Raw genomic sequence first — 16,426 nt, forward strand, 5'->3', positions numbered from 1 at the left:
AGTCGGTTGACCAGACCTCCACGCCACCGAACTCATCATCCACTACCGAACCCTGCACAATTAAAGCATTCATAGAGGGGTTAGCAGTAGATTTCTTCTTCCTGATCTCATTTAGCTTTTTTAGTAACAAAGCTTCTTCATCCTTATCATCATCCTTTTCTGCCATTTTCTTGAGGATACAATCTTTTGCATAGTGGTTCTTTCCTCCATAGTAATAGCAGCTCACTCCCGAATCCCCTTCAGCTTTCGGTTCCTTCTTTGATTCTTCTGCCTTCAGTTCATCTTTGACCTTTTCAGAACTATAACTCCCCTGCCAATTTCGGTTCTTATTGGTGGGAAATATTTTCTTGATGAACCTCTTGGGGTTTGACACCATCATAGCATAGTCTTCAGAAGTGAGGTCATAGTCCTCCAAGTTGAGGTCTTCTTCTTCCATCACCGCTTTACTTTTGGACAGGAGGGCCAATGAACTCATGCTTGAAACCACATTTTTCTCCTGTAACACGATCTTCTCTTGAGATTTCAGTATGCCCACCAGTTTCGCCAAAGAGTAGGATTTAAATTGCTCATGCGCTTTAACTGTGGACACTACAGCCCTCCACTCTGATCTGAGGCCGTTCAAAAACGTAACCTTCTGCTCAATAAGCTTCCTTTCAATGTCATGTTTAATCATCTTGCTGAGAAGATGATTGAAGCGATCGAACGTTTGAGTCACGGTTTCTTCGGCTCCTTGCTTGAATTCACCAAACTCGGACAGGAGTAAGGTTTGAATAGAGTGTTCAAGATCTTCGTCCGTAGAGTACAATTCTCGTAGCCTGTCCCATATTTCTTTTGCAGTTGTGCATGAACTCACCAGCCTGAAAGTGTCAGATTGAAGAGCGAATCTGATTAATCTCAATGCTTTAATATTGCACTGAAATTTATCTTTTTCGTCTTGGGCAATATCTTTAACAGCTTTCAAAAGATCATTATATTGCTTCTGAGTTTTAATAATCCTTGAAGTTGCTGAATGAGCGAAGGGTCCAGATACTATTGCTTCCCAGATGAGGTATCTATTGTCCTCAGATCCTATAACATAGTCTTCAAAGTGATGCGCCCAGACTTCATAATCCTGGGTGTAAAGGATGGGAATCTTCGTTGTTGATCCAATGCTGTTCGAAATATTAATGGGATTGGATTGCGACTCGTCCATATTTGATCGAATAACCTGTTAAAAGATCAGACTTGTAATATATTAAATTAGGGCAAAATAATAAATACCGAGTTACGTCAATTATGGGATAACGGCTCAATAAATATCAGTAAATGCGGAATAACCCTAATTGAAACCTTTTTCACAGAAAAGAAGTGTATCAATTACACAGCCTCCTACTCTGATACCAATTGTTAAGTTAAGAATTAACTTGAAGATCGATTAGATCTTTAAAACAGGTAAAATAATAAACACGAAAACAGTAAGAACACAAGAATGGATGAACGTGTGTCGAATGATTAATCAACAATCCTCAACAGAGCTCGATAAAGAACTTCCACTGTAGAGGATTTAGGGTTTACAAGAACGATGAAGAAATAATCTCTGATCTATCGTAATCGCTATCAATCGTTAACTAAATATGCATGCAAGCATATGTATTTATACTAAACCCTATCAGCTCACGGTTGGACAGGCCCAAACCGGAGTAACAAAACATGGACTAATAAACAAGCCCAATGGACGCAATACACAAAAACGCTACGCTACCCAACAGTTTGTGTATAGATCTATACAGGGATGACACTCCACACCTAAGTTATTCGCTATAGTTAGACTAGGCCAGTCTAGGGTGACAAAAACCTTATTCTATTTTCTGTCGGCGTTCAATAACGCCAAGACTTGCAAATTTGTCATTTTCTAGTATGGTTATAACGACTCACTTAGAGGAATTAACGTTATAAATTTACGGGAGACCATTCTCTTTTCTAAATGGATAACTCGGGAACATACTCGCGCCGCTACTCAACCTCGGGGGTTGGTATACTAGCATTCTCTTTCACAGACAACATAGGGTTGTGTGGGGACATTCTCGGTACATTCTCTTTACATTTCTTCATTCTCTTTTGCATACTAGTAAACGATAACACACATGCATTAATACAAGATCGGACACAAACATACTAAACTGTTTTTAGAAAATATTGGAATTTTTCTGGCGATACAAAGTCATACAAATCACTTTCACTAACATACTAAATTGTTTCTAGAAAATATAGGATTTTCTGGTGATTACAAAATTATCCAAATCATTTTCTCTAAAATGCTTATGAACTCACCAACATTTTTATGTTGACCTTTTTAAATTAACTTGTATTCTCAGGAAACCGTTGAAGCAGGCTGAGTGGAACAAACTAATGGATATTTTGTTATATTTTGTTTCATCATACTTTAACTATTTTGGCATGTTATATTCAAACACAATATTCGATGTAAACAATGTATGTTGTTATATTACATGTGACGATGATGATGTTATGTTTCAATTATATACTATGTGATGATACTACAAAGATGAAGTCACACCAAGCCCTCGGACGTTTCCGCCGTCTGGTTCAGGGGTGTGACATATTGGAATCAGGGCATTGTTTATATTGAACTGGCATATCTAATCTTATAGGGTATGCAACTATAAATATAATGGGATTAAAACACTCCGAATAAGGTAATACCTAAGCATGCATTAAAACTATAACATTAAAAGTCTCTGGAGGAAATTGAACAGTGTGGTTAAACCCAGACAGTTATGTAGTCATATTGGGGGATAAATATAGCATGATCAACTATATTTATTCAAAATACGACCAACATGTGTTTGGGAGTAAGCATGGTGGGAAATGAATCTAGAAGATTACCTCGTATCCAAGAACTCTAAGGATCTCAAACTTAAACAATTAAAGTACTTTAGGAGTACTTTGGAAACCTATTTACACATACTCTCGTTACACGTTTCTCACCCCTCGTGCAGACACTATTGTCGGATTCCACCATTCAGGAGATCCCTATTTCCCCAACCAGGGGAATGGTGGATGGTTGGGACCAGAGGAAGAACCAGAGGAAGAGCCCGAGGAAGAGCCTATAGGAGGAACGGCAGAACCAGTAGCTGACTCAGATGAGGAGGAGGCTAATGGCAGTGACGCAAATGACTCGGCCGCGGAGTCAGAAGTCATCGATCTGACCTACATGGCTAGGGTGCCCCCATACAGGATGGGCCCCAATGGTCCTACGCCCTTATGGGCACACGAGATCTGGAGCTGGAGCCGCCAGCAAGGGGTACGACCTCTATTTGATATGAACCGGGACTACTACGACTTGAGTCATGGTTGACCTGCCAACCAAGACCTACTTGTAATAATAAGGAGGACACGCAACATTGACGAGCTGGCGCAGCCAACCGCTGGCCAAATGGTTGCCATGAGAGCCGCGGTGGAGCGCGGAGAAAGGATGAATCATGAGGTAGTCAGGGACTAGCAGGTGCGACAGGCCACATTGGAAGCCCAACTTCAAGCCACCAAGCACCACCTGAGCAGACTCCAAGGTGCATCTACCTCGTTGTCAGCACCACCAGACCCCTCTCGACGCATCTAGTACTTAATCATCCGCTACCTGCTACTGTTATTATTTTCCTTTATACACTACTCTATGTACTATCGATTACATGATTAAGTGACTACACTACTCATGGAGTCGTTACTCAGTCGGATTTTATTTCATTTCATGTATTGTATGCCTTATGTAGGCAAATATCATTAATGAAAACGGCTATATATTTTCTCATGATGTTGTTATCTGCTATGTGTCCTATTACTTTTACTACATGTTGATTGTAAGCATTCACTTACTTACACAAAACTGAATCACCGAAAATGTTCTATAATCATGAAATCGTGAAACTAGAATACACTGGATACTCAACATCTTTCCATTCCGTGACAGAAAGATGCCTCGAAGATAGACCCGCGGGAACCCCAATTTAACACCACCATCGCCTCCACCAGAAATGGACTCAGCTGCATTTCAAGCAACAGTTTCAGCTGTAGTTACAGTAGCACTGGCTCATATCCACAACGGAAACAGCGGTGGAGGTAATGGGCAAGGGGACTGAAGCTCAAACCATGGGATGAACCAAGGACCTACTAGAACCTATACCTACAAGGAATTCAAAATCGCCAATCCTTGAACCTTTAACGGGACGGGAGGCGTGATAACTCTGAAAAGATGGACATAGAAGGTAGAATCAGTATTCGAGATCTGCGAATGTCCTGAGGATTGCAATGTGAAGTTTGCGGCTTGCACATTCGTCGATCAAGCTCTCTCTTGGTGGAATGGTCACGTGGAGGCCATAAGACTCCATGTGGCGAATGCGATGCCATGGAAGGAGCTTAAGGAAATTCTGATGGGCGAGTACTGTCTAAAGGGAGAAATCCAGAAGATGGAACAAGCACTATGGAACCTCACAATCCAAAACTCTGACATCGATGCTTACATATCAAGGTTTAGCGAGCTATCTCTTTTGTGTCTAGGGATGATCACATCCGAAGGGAAGAAGATCGAAGGATTCATCTGGGGATTGACCTCTCCAATTCAAGGAAATGTAATCGCGGAAAACCCTGGAATGTATGATAGTGCTAAAAGGCTAGCCAATAAGTTATACCACCATGGAAACAAGAAGGGTGCCAAAGTAGGAGAAGCTGAAGTTAAAAAGGAAATTGATAACAAGAAAGGCAAGAACAACAAGTGTAAAGGGCGACAAAACTCAAAGTCATCAAAGAAGCAACAAACAATAGTTGTCCACGCTGTTGCTACCCAAGTCACCACAACACCACATGCTTCAGCCTCATCTACACCAACTGCTCCTAGATAATACTCAGGAACCCTACCTAAGTGTAGCAAATGCATATTTCACCACCATGTAGAATGCAGGGAGATGCATTGCACGAGTTGCAATCGAAAGGGTCATACCGTAAGATATTGTAGAACTCAGCCCCAACAAAACCTACCAAAAAATAACAACAACAACAATCGCAACAACAATAACAAAAACATCAATGCTGCGGTCAGTTACACTTGTTACGGGTGTGGAGGAACTTGTCATTTCAAACACGATTGCCCCAAAGCCAACAACCAAGGAGCAGGAGTATCAGGAAGGGTATTGACATTGGGTCAAGGTGAAGCAATTCAGGACCCAATGGTTGTTACTGGTACGTTCATACTTAACAACACTTACGCATGCATTTTATTCGATAGCGGAGCCGAACGAAGCTTCGTTAATAACAAATTCAAACACTTACTAAATCAATAACCCCAGAAGCTCAACGAAGCCTTCACGGTGGAGATGGCTAATGGGAAGACCGAAACAACCAAAGATGTTTACATAAGGTGCTCATTAACACTAAACAACCATTCATTTCAAATAGATTTGATGCCAGTAAATATTAGGAGTTTTGATGCAATAATTGGCACGGACTGGTTAAGCCCCCATCATGCTGATATTATGTGTCGCGAGAAGGCCGTTCGCCTTCACCTCCCCGATCATGAAACCTTAATAATCTATGGTGATAAACCTGGCACCAATCTTTGTTAATCCTTCTCCGATTTCTTCAAGTTAAAGCAAGGTTGAACATTGGTTCTAAAAAAATGTTAATCCTTGCTTCCTTATATTCTTCTTCTTAGAAATTGTTTGTTGGTTTGTTTTATCTGATATGGATTTACACTTTATGCATTTGATTCCGTATCTTTTCTTAAATTCGATTGAGGTAGTGTCCGATTTCAGGGTTATTTTGGGTATTTATAAATGAGCAATGTGTTTGTTGGTGCTACACAGCATTGCTCACTAGTAAAGCAAGGTTGAACATAAATGTCCGATTTCTTCAAGTTAAAGCAAGGTTGAACATTGGTTCTAAAAAATGTTAATCCTTGCTTCCTTATATTCTTCTTCTTAGAAATTGTTTGTTGGTTTGTTTTATCTGATATGGATTTACACTTTATGCATTTGATTCCGTATATTTTCTTAAATTCGATTGAGGTAGTGTCCGATTTCAGGGTTATTTTGGGTATTTATAAATGAGCAATGTGTTTGTTGGTGCTACACAGCATTGCTCACTAGTACTTAGTGGGGACTATGCCAACATCCTTGTTTCTATGAATGGAGAAATAGTGGACAAGGTTGTAGGTGATAATAAAGATGAACTTATTGTTTGTATATGCATAATGTACTAAGGATGATTATCAGCAACTTATTTGTCTATGTTGCTGTAAAAGCTTAGATCTTGAAAATTGTATGTGCACTACAAGAAAATTTCGATTTAACTACGGAAAAATTCTGTAGCAAAATGATGTAATTTCGTAGCTAAACCTAAATAACTACGGAAGTTGTTACGGAATTTGCCAATGAGATTCCATAGTAAGATTTCTTGTAGCAAAATGTTTAACTACGAAATTATAGTTCCGTAGCAATTTTGCTATGGCTGTTGCTATGATGTCTATCCGTAGCATTTCAACTACAACACACTTCCATCACAATTCCGTAACAATGAATTTTGTAGCAAATTCCGTATCTATTTTGTTCTGTAGCAAATTCCGTAGCCATTTGGTCCATAACAAATTTCGTAGCTAATTGTTCCGTAACAAATTCCGTAGCCATTCGTTCCGTAACAAATTCCGTAGCCATTTGGTCCATAGCAAATTCCGTAGCTAATTATTCTGTAGCAAATTCCGTAGCTATTCGTTCCGTAACAAATTTCGTAGCCATTTGGTCCATAGCAAATTCCGTAGCTAATTGTTCCGTAGCAAATTCCGTAGCCATTCGTTCCGTAGCAAATTTCGTAACAACTTTTTTGTAGTCAATTCCATAACAATCGTTCCATACCATTTTTTCTATAAAATTTGGTTATTTAATTTGACTTATTATATCAATTTACAAAAATACAATTAATATAAAACCAAAAATAACAAAGTATTTCTATAGAAACTAAAAGAAATATCCAATACATCAAAAGATACATATTGAAAATCAAAAGTCGCTACAAATTTAACGTAAAATATTATTCGATACATAATATTCTATCATTGATTAATAAAAGTTTTGACCTGTTCACTCAATGTGTTAATGATATTCATTGCTTGAGCGAGTTGTTGTTCAAACTTTGCTTGAACATCCATATTTTTCTGCTGAAACTCCACATTCTTTTTCTGAGCATCCTCATATTTTTGCTGAACATCCTCATATTTTTGTTGAATCCTCATATTGTTCGCGTTGCGTCTCAACTAACTTCTTCAAATTCTCAATCTCGACTTTTGTCTTGACATTATTATCTTCATATTGTTCGCAATGTGTTTCAAAAGATCTTTTACTAGAACGAATGCGCTTTTCATATGAGTCAAATCCATATAATCTATTATTTTTCGATCATGTCCCCCAACGACATCATAAAATAGTTTGTCCTCATCAATTTCCTCTCTTATCGTTTCCTACCGATCACATCGTTCCATAAAATCATCCTATAATTTTATAATTGTGTTGAGATAAAACTTATACAAAAAAATCAAAATAAAACTTACATGAAATTATTCAAAATAAAGCTTACATGAATTTTTTTAGCTTTGTCAACTAAAAAAAGTCATTCCATCCTGATTCTTAGTGTGTATACAAGAATAGTTCATGGTGTGCCAAATCATGTCCCCAAAGCTTCTTCTACATATATACAAAAAAAAAATCAATATTAAAGTAGATTGCTATTTTTACAGTTAGGCTTAGATATTGTAAAAATATTTAAAACAAACAACTTTATTTTATAAAACAAAAGGAGTTCGTAAAAAAATAAAACACAAAGTTATGAAAAAAGAAATTAAAACGTAAACACTAAATTCATAATAAAGATAAACTTTGGATATAATCTTGGAAAAAAAATTGTTAAACAACGCATACTATATAATATCCACTTGTTTATAATTTATACTTTTATAATAATACGTAAGAATCAATATTGAATTGAAGATACTAATAAAATTTTATAATAAAATAAATAATGAAGTATACATTTTAAAGAAATAAGTTTATAAATAAATTAGTAAATCATAATAATAATAAATAATAAATATAAAATATGAATAAAAGATACTAACAAAGAATATAAATACGTTATGATAGTTTAAGGGCCTCAATGTAAATTTTTGAAATGATAAAAGTAAATATCGGTGATTGAGTGGGGCACACCCCTATATTTGCAAATGGATCGTAAAAGACCCTATTTTTACAAAGCCAACCGGTAATGACCCTATTTTTGCAAAAACTCATTATACCATACATTCAATAGAGAGAAGAAGAAACTTTTGCTTATGTTGTTACACAATAAAAGAATACTAAAAGATGAAATAACATGGTTTAAGATATTACCTCTATATCAATTTGGCCGATAAAGAACTTAATTTGTTAGGATTTATAATAGTAGATCAGATTCAGGGCACCTGCACCAAATCACTTATCAATTTCTTCTTTTGTTTCTCACTGTTTACTTACTACTGTTACTAATAAGTAATAACAGATCTTTAACTGGAATTTTCTTAGCCGACATAACATACATTACAGCACTTGGGATGACTTAACCACAGAAGTTCAGCTGATGATACGATTACTTTTGTTGTTTTAGCTTAATTTCTAAGATTTTAAAACATAACAAGGTCATCTCTCTCTTGATCAGTTTCTTCTTTCTTCCCCACTTTGGATAACTTAAGGGATTTGTTACTATCTCATCTTTCAGAGACACATACATCATTATTGCCACTTCATCATATTTTTGGTGTTATAAGTTATCAGGTAGTTTCTTGAACATAAGACGCTAAACAGCAAGAAGAAGCCCTATGTAGCTAAAAATCATTGGGATAAAGATAGCAGCTTTAGCTTGAAATCTTGGAAATCTTCACCAAAAAGTGTCAATCCGGATCACATTGTCCCATTTACCAACAGTTGCTACATTGTAGATGAATCGGCATGGAAAACAACAAGCCCTAGTAGTAGTAATTGCTTTCACAAACGTGCTCTAGAACACTGCAAATCAGGATATTGGAAATGAATTTTGAGGGTTGAGGCTAGGAGGCTCTATGTTTTACTTACACTATAACTAACCATCATGGACTTTGTCATAAAAGAAATCTACTTGAAACAAGTGCTAAGATAAATGAAACTCCATCAGAACAGGATGCAAAATCGAGCACAAAGACAGCTTCAGTCATTGAGAATCCTCCACAAAAGAATACTATGTACCCTAATCTTCTGCTAAATGATGAAGACCACCTATCTGACTTTCTGTGTACGTATTATTTATTGAAAACTGCTCAAAACAGATGCCTAACTGACAAAACAGAGCATGGGCATCTTAATCCTAGCAACTCTGGTGTTAATATGAATGCTCAAGTTCTAAAAAGCTCCAAAAAGTATATGGACGCAGTAGAACGAAAGATGCATTAATCTAATCAATAGTAATCATATAGAAGCACAACCACACATGAACTTCTCAGAAACTATTGCTCTCCCAATTGGCTAATTCCCCCACATGCATATTATATAGTATTATAACTGCGTGTACGGATTAATAGAGTTAACATAACATTAACTCGCATCAGATTCAATGGAGAGATCAATATCCTTCAAATCATTGGATGATAAAGAGAAAATGGAGCAAAAAGAAGATAGAAGAATGTTACCTGGTAGGGATGAAGACAATCAAGAAAAATCTACCAGTTGATGGAGCAGGAATCGAACGACAAAGCTAATGAGAGTGAGAGGAGCTCCGATCGATAATGGCGTAAGTGATCTGAAGAATGAGGAATGCGATCGGCTACAGGTCATGTGATTGACAAATTTGATTTGATTTGGAGAAGAAGACTTATTTGGGGAAATGTCGCCCTAGATTGTTTCAATCAAGGTAATCAAGGTCACCAGGGTTCTTACCTTACTTTGTTTACTTTTTGTTAAAGTTAGTAAATATACGTTATTTTTTAATTATTTTTGTTAAATTTGATCTGATTTATTTACTTTTTGTTTTTTTTAATTATTTTTATTTATTTAGTCCATTAAGTAATTACCAAATAAACAATCCAATTATAAGTTTTCCTTTCAATTAGTTTCCATTCTTTTTAATTCTCGTCACCTACAACAATTAATTGACTTCATCCGTAAGTATCTTATTCCATTAACAAATCGGTAATTAAATGATTTGAGTCTATTAGTCTAATTAAGTTAGTAGCGATTGTTTATTTCTTTCTATTAATAATTCAAGTGTTATGAATGTTGCTTACAACTTGAAGATGTTTCAATGATTTTGATCGTATAAGCATCTCGGTGATACCCAAGTTTGAAATTCTTGAAATTGTGCTTAAAAGTTAAAGATTTTATATGGGAATGATACCGACTATATATAAACGTTTTTATGTGTTTTTTTTATAGGAAAAGTTAACGTTGAGCACATTAGTCTAATGTGTCAGTTCCAACACCATATGTGTTCTTGAAAAGATTTCTGAAGGAAATGTGGTTTTACTTGATGGAACTTTGCCTTGTGGAATAAGAAATGATCAAATTCACCCCCTCATTTTTGGCTGCAGCTTATGTTTACAAACTGAAACATTATTGAAACAAACATTATGCCGCAATTCCTTCAACCATTTTTTTTAACTAAAAAATCAAAATAAAATATTTTAATTCTGTTTTTAGAAACAGCTAGTACAATAGAGTAGAGGGTAAATAAATTTTGATTTAGAGGTAATAATTTTCAAGGCCGGGATAATATTATTATAAGAAAATTAGCAAATGTATGTCATCAAAATCTAAAAATTGAAGCTAAAATATTTATAATGTAGAAATTGTGTTAAAATTAAATTTTCAAAAAAAAATTAAAAATAATGTTTTATTTTTGTTGTTGAGTTTTCAAAGATAATTATGTATTTTTAATATATTTTTTTCAATAATCTTCTATATTTTGCTACGGAAACATATTTCGTAGCTACTTGACTACGGAATTTTCCGTAGCCAAACACCTACGGATTTTGATTTCGTGGCTATTTTGGAAAATTCACCTTTTTGTAACAAGTTCCATAATAGACTAGCCACAAAATTTTATTTTGTAACAAATTTTCCTAACAAATAGCTACGGATCTCAATTCTATAGCTAACTAGCTACGGATTTTTATTTTGTAGTCAATTATGTAGTCAACTAGCTACATACATGGATTTTGTAACAAGTTTCATAGAAAACTAGCTACAACCAAAAAGCTTGTAGCAATATTTGTAGTAAACTAGCTACGGATTTTAATTCCGTAGCAACTATTCAAAATTTAGCTACGGAATGCAATTTTGTAGCCATTTCCGTAGCAAATTAGTTACAACCAACCATTTTGTAGCACATTCCGTAGTAAAATAACTATGAATTTAGATTCCGTAACAACTTTACGTAGCTATTTAAGATTTAGCTACATAATGCAATTCCGTAACCATTTGTGAAGCAAAATAGCTACGACAAGTTGTTCCGTAGCATTTTCCGTAGTAAAATAGCAACGGATTTTGATTCCATAGTAACTTTCCGTAGCTATTTAGAATTTTTCTTGTAGTGGTGTAACCGTGTTTATGACATGAGTTTTGAACTTTTGATCTATATGCATCAGTGGGAGTTGTTATGTTGGTGGTTTCAATCGTCATTAACATTTATAAGTTTCTTAAGAATAGGAAATTTAAGTTTTTGATAAATCAACATCTAGTAAAGTTGTTTGGTCATTCGTCGTTTGCACTTTCCAAACAAAAGACTAGGATTTTCTCCCCTTAATATCCAGGAATTAAAGTCGAGGGTATTATTGTAAAAACACAGTTTTTTCTGTGGATGAATAAAACCCTTCTGTGGATAAATCACTGCAGAATATTTAAACTTATTTTTTCTGGTACAAGTTAGTATAGGAAATATATATGTTAGAAATTTTAATATTTATATTTGCGGATAACCTTTTATCGTTGCTAAAGAATTCAGTTTGAGTTAGAGACAATTAAATTTTAAACAAAATATTGTAGTTTAAGAAGCCATATCATCCTTAGGGAGGAGGGAGTCCTTCCCTCTCAATCCATTCAACCCACTGCCACATCAGCTTTTTTTATTCTCTCATTTCAATCTTTCCCAACCCACAACACATGAAAATCATATCTTTCCCAACCCACTCAACCCACTTTCCACATCATTTAATTAAATTAAAAAAGATAAAATAAAATAAAATATAGCATTTTTTATTTAAAAATAAATATTTGCTAATTTAAAACAAAAAAAACAAAAATAATATTAAAAATAAAATTAATTAAAAAACCACACTACCACATTAAATCACGGGTTGGTTAACCCTATAGAAACAAACAGCTCTTCCAAGCCGCTAAACCCAATTAAAAGGAACTTGTTTGCCGGCGGTACCGGGGGTACCGTCCTAACCCATTTGTAAATTTTGAAACGAATCCGTGTGGCCTTATAAATCAACTAATTAAATTGCAAACAATTTATCCTTATTGAATTAAAACATATTCTATAAATATAATGTTGTTTGAAAAGTGAATAATGATTATTCAATAAATATATATTACAATTACATTGTCTAATTATAATCCAATATCAACCACATGGATAGCATAAGCACATAACGTCTAAACAAAACACATTTAGGTAATAAAAAATCAACATGCCTTTGCATGTCGTATGTTTAAGATTAATATTTTACTTTCTAGAACGGGCGTATAGGATACTGATTTCCTAGTTATTTACAACAGGCCAACCACTTCCTCCACCATTTTGCTCTTCGCTCAGAACCTACATTTTCACCGGCACCGCCGTTACCCATACCCTCTTCCATTCTTGGGGGTGCCGTTTCACCACCACCATAGTCTGGATTCAAAGGAGCGGTATGAAAGACACGATAAAAGAATGACATGAATACTGATGTACGTACAAGCAATGGTACTTCTTCAAGGTTTTTCTTATTTCTCTCTTCTCAGCGTCGTTGCTACGCTTTGAGTTGGAACATGTTTTTGTGAATTTTCCGATTCTTTGCTTCCATGCATTATATATTACTCGAGAGGGAACACTGCGCGTAGTACCGACGACTTTTTGACTCACATACTTCTTACAAGAAAAAGTCTTGGTGTTTTCCCGAAGAATATTCAACCTTGGACAAATTAAGACTTTTTACAATATATAAAATTCATTTAAATATATTTTTTTAAATCAAGATTCTAGAGATCGTACTTAAGTATGTTTATTTTGTGCAACTATGATCTATTTTATTTGGTATATATTAGTTGTAATTTATATTAAGAATAAGAAAGAATTTTCTGATATGTGTCTACAATATAAGAACTATTAATTATGCGAAATATTATCATAATTAAATTTAAAATGAATTAATTATGAAGAATATATAAAATAATTAATAAATTTCACATAAAATATTCTACATAATTAATAGTTCAATTAATGTTTGATAAGTGTGTAATGCACATAATTAATAGTTCAATTAATTATCCGTAGTTTGAACGTAAACATAAAATCTCAAATCTTATAGGTCCACCTTTTCGACATTAAGGAATACATATATCCAAAAAAACCAAAATGTAATAACCGCGATCAAAATAGATAACTCAAAAATGGAAATATTTTTATGATTCGAGTTGCCTAAACAAAGATAGAAACATGGGAATGTGAAAATATAAGTAACAGTTGGAGTCATGGTCATTAAACCATGAACTATGGGAAATGACCCATAACAACAATTTATGGTTTGAACAATTTATGGTTTGAAGGATAGTACAATTTGTAATTGTACACCGTTCTAATATAAATATAAATAGTATGACAAAATTGTTGTGTACGAATAAGCTCCCATGAAATTTACATCATAAATTTTCACTAGAAGTCCCACTCACTCTTAATAGGTCATAAATTTATATTATAAATTCTCACTAAAAGTCTCACTCACTCTGATTCAAAACCAACTTAATAGTATATTCGTTTTCACAAAAAATTAGAACCGAAATCAAGTCTTTAATTCACAAATAAAATAATACCTTTAAAACCCAAATAACCTCACATGCAATAGACCCAAGTCAATAAATGAATGATTCAGTACAAGAGCCAGAAACAATATCTTATTTCTTGCTTTTCTAGAATATCTTAGAATTTCCCAAAAAAATAAAATAACCTCTGATCTTCGAGAGGGTAAACACTTCGCCACTTAACAACTAAAAAAATTTGTAAAGAAAAGCACTATGATTTTATGATATGAACTCCTTTTCCTGAAATACATTTAATAAAACAGAGTAAACAAAGAGTCATATTAAGATCAAAATATGAGATTTATGAGGACTATGCATATATTTACTCAAAATGTGAACTATATAAGAAATATTCGATCGGGTTATAGTCAAGTATTTCAATTTTCTTATTAACGTTTTTGAAATTCAGTAATATTTTTCAACAAACTGTCATATTTATCAACACCATCACTTTTAATAGCAACATTAGGATCCAAAAGTGTTTTAACAAATTTTCAGCCTAACATTCCAAATTCTTTTAATAGTTCAAAACAATAGTTTCTTTAAGCGAAGCAAATACCATTGTCAACAGCAATTACTTTTATTCTAAAGAAAATATTTAATTGCCCTAAATCTTTAATTATGAATTTTTATTTCTAAAAACATCTTAACGTAATTTATAAATCTCATCCAAGTTATTAACAGTTAAAATTATATCATCGGCATATTATATATATATATATATATATATATATATATATATATATATATATATATATATATATATATATATATATATATATATATATATATATATATATATATATATTATCCTCACTCCTAATAAATAATGAAAAACAATTACTCTTTAATATATCAAAACTACAATAATAACAAGCCAAGCTTCTCATTCCAGTGTCGAGGTGTTAGCTTAAGCCCATAAATATATTTTTTATAGTTTACAAACCCTATTGTCTTCTTTTATATGATATCCTTAAGGCAAACACACATAAATATTTTCATGGAGTTGCTTATATAGAAGAAACCACCATTAATCTCGAACTGAAAAAGGTTCCAATCCGAACTAACCAAAAGATCAATTATTGTCTAACCATTACAATTTTAGCAACATGAGAAAAAGGCTTCTCATAGTTGGTAGAGTCAAAAGATATTGTGATTATATCAATGTGTCGAAGTATTCATTTTGTAATAGTAGAAGTATTATATAGTTTTGTATATCGAATGTTCCATACCTTCGATATATCTATGTATTTTAGTAGGTATGTATTTTAGTAGGGATTGTTATTTGTAACGGTCTGATAGTTGAAGTCCTACTATACTTTTTGTATCTGTTGATCGCACTATAAATAATGTTGTTGATTAGGTCTTTAGAAACTTTCGCACCCTTATTTCAAACATGTGTACTTTTGCAACCATCCTGATAATATAAGCTGAAATCAGATATTGTTTACTTCATCATGTACATTTACATTCTAAATTCATAATTGATTATTTTTTGACATATCAAGTAGTATCAGGGCACGAATCATCAAATCGTTTCACGAACTTCTTTCTTGTTTCCATGTGTTGATTTATTCTTTATGATTCAACTTTTTCCGCATTTGAAAACGTTGTTCTTAGAGCGATCTCTGAGGTTTATCGATTTTGAAATTAAGAATCAATCGATTGAATCTGATTTCATTCTTATTCTAGCTTTTCTTATTTTCTAAACAAATCGAAGAAAAACATGAACGTGAAATACAATGACGAATTACACAAATCTTCTTGGTTCTTTCACGAAAAACCCAATGTTACTTCTAGAGTATTATGATTAGTGGGAGGATGGAATGGAGGATTATCTCACATAAATCGGCGAAGATTTATGGCATTCGATTGATAACACCGATATCGAGATTATCTTGTTCAAGCAATGGGAATAATAACACAGAGCGGAGATATGGCGGTGAATCGAATAAAGAAAGAAGAAAATGACAAAAGGTGTGTTTGTGAATTGCAACGAGGCTTACCACCAGTGATCTACAATTAAATTTGTGAATGCAAACCAACATAGGAGATCTGTAATACTCTCAAAGAAACTGTGACGACGTAAATTTTCAAACCAAAATTTTCAATTTAAAAACACATTTATCTCAATCCAAAAATCTCCAAAGTGTCACAATATCAATCATCAAAACACATATCCAAAAACTGTATATAACACAACTCCAAGACCTCTCAAAACATAACTCAATCTCTGATGTGTGTAGAATCAAGCTGACGTCTTCCCACGATCCTGATAATAAACTGAAACACATAACACATAACACAGTAAGCACGAAGCTTCG

General features: G+C 33.9%; 1 long non-coding RNA gene across 1 annotated transcript; it reads right to left on the minus strand.

Moving 5' to 3' along the window:
• Positions 1-6,967: 6,967 nt before the first annotated feature.
• LOC111915393 (uncharacterized) lies at positions 6,968-9,966 on the minus strand. The gene is made up of 3 exons (XR_008231934.1): positions 9,734-9,966; positions 8,427-8,497; positions 6,968-7,724 (listed from the first exon to the last, which is right to left on the minus strand). It is a non-coding gene; the product is annotated as an uncharacterized LOC111915393 (long non-coding RNA).
• Positions 9,967-16,426: the final 6,460 nt, after the last annotated feature.

The sequence above is a fragment of the Lactuca sativa genome, chromosome 4, assembly GCF_002870075.4.
Source record: "Lactuca sativa cultivar Salinas chromosome 4, Lsat_Salinas_v11, whole genome shotgun sequence".
Classification (NCBI taxonomy): domain Eukaryota; kingdom Viridiplantae; phylum Streptophyta; class Magnoliopsida; order Asterales; family Asteraceae; genus Lactuca; species Lactuca sativa.